This window comes from Acanthisitta chloris, unplaced genomic scaffold (genome assembly GCF_000695815.1).
Source record: "Acanthisitta chloris isolate BGI_N310 unplaced genomic scaffold, ASM69581v1 scaffold24121, whole genome shotgun sequence".
Taxonomy (NCBI): Eukaryota; Metazoa; Chordata; class Aves; order Passeriformes; family Acanthisittidae; genus Acanthisitta; species Acanthisitta chloris.
The window spans coordinates 10428-12373 of record NW_008658015.1 but is presented as its reverse complement, the minus strand read 5'-3'; positions in this window follow the sequence as shown (position 1 = coordinate 12373).

The following is a 1946-nucleotide window of genomic DNA, read 5'->3' as shown; positions in this document are numbered from 1 at the left end:
AAAGTGACTCCAGCCCCACATATCTCCTCCTCGTTCCATCTTCGCTTCCACATCCCCAAAAGTCTGAGCTGGGGAGGCTGCAGAGCTCGGGGATAGAGCTCATCAACTGCCTCAAGTCTTGGTTTAGCCTTTGCTGAGGATTTACAGCTAAACTTTCTCCTCTCTAACTCTGGACCAACGAGTTCTCCGCGAGCTAATTCTGCCCCTCCAGGGCATAGCTGTATTTTAATGCCATCAAACATCCCCTTGATGTAAGAGTGGAGTGAGATCAGGGTGGAAAATGATCAGAAAATAGGAAACAATTGATTCAAGGCTGAAATAAACATCTATCCTTTTCTTTTTTCATTTTGCGCCTATAAATCATCTATTGGAAGCATCGTTTAAAGAGAATACATTCGTTTAAACGCGAGTGCAACATAATATAAAAAGCACTGCTGGAATCAAATTAGAAATCGATTTCTCTTGCAAAGGGGAATGACATGAGAGTTGCTTTGAATCTTTATATTCACTTTGGGTTGGTTTATGCAAAGGAGGAGGTAGAGAGTTACAGGGCACATTTGTAACCTAAAATATTTCCTTCTCGAGTCTCTCAGCATCAGCAAAGTCGGCAGAATAAATGAATAAATAGGCACGAGGCTCTGGAAATACTTTACTTATTCTGTTTATTGAAGGACAAGAGTCGCAATTGGCTAAAACTCAAAGTTTTCTCTCGGCAGGATTTAAAGGAGGGAGGAAGGTTTGATGCCAGGACTGCCTGTGTTGGAGTTTTGGAGCATCTTAACAAATGTTACCCCAACGTGTTGCATCAGCCAAACCTTCGAGCTGAAGGACGTGGTTTTGCCTTTCAAAGTGAACTTTTGGCCTGGGGTAAAAAAAGAGAGAGAGGGAGAGAGAGCAAGAGACAGAGAGCACTCCTGGTTCTTCTTGGAGGCTGAATAAGCAGTAAATATCCTGACAAGTAACAAATGAGTGTGGGCGTCATATTGTTGGGTGCTCTTGTCTCCCTTGAGCTAACAAGTAAATAAATGTTGCCTACCTATGTTTCCATTCTCTGAGCAGTGGAGTGGCCAAGCTGAAGGCAGTGTCTTCCCACCTACTCCTCAGCTGGAGAAAACTCTAGTGTGACAACACACTCGGGGCAAGATCAAACCAGGTTTGCCAAGGAAAAGCAGAACTTTATGTTCCAGAATTGCTTAAAACCCTTAAACCACGATTTGTTTTCATGAACGGATGGATGGGAAGATGCTACATAGAAACATGGATCATTTTTAGTTTCATTGCTGTAATTGCTAAGCTGGGCATGGTATTTGTCCAACAAAAGACATTCTGTCTTCCTAACTTTATTCCATCGCCTCATTAGAATATTGATTTAATTACATTGCTTTTCCCCACACTGGCCCTAGACACAAAGCCCGTGTGGCAAAATTAAACCACATGGAGAGTATTTCTCTTAGGAGCTTTTATTGGACTCCTCATCCTAGAAAAAGCCAAACACTTTCAAGCCACTTTCTAGGGCAAAGTCTTGAAATGAAGCAAAGAGCATCGTTTTGTGCTTGGGGGGACAGAGAAGTCACATCTCCCTATCTCCTTTCCCTCTTTCTTTTTCCCACGTGGAGGTGGAGTTGAGGAAAACCTTCTTTTTAGGTTGGGGCAAAGGGAGGTTTGACTGAAATTGGCTGATGGCATAACTCGGGGCCTTTTTAGCACTTTCAAACAGTTGTGGATAATTCCAAATTCTTCCCCCCCCCTCAGCCCATCTTCCCCCTCACCCCACCTCCCTCCTCTCTTTGAAAGTCTTTGAGGAAAGATTTTGACGTATTCGTGTTGTTATCAGATTGATGGGCAGGGTTTGATTGAAAGCTCTTTGTCATGCAAATGTCAGACCCTTGATGGATGAGCTCTGCGATGTGACAAACTTCGGGTGCCCCTCGCTCATTGGGCTGAGC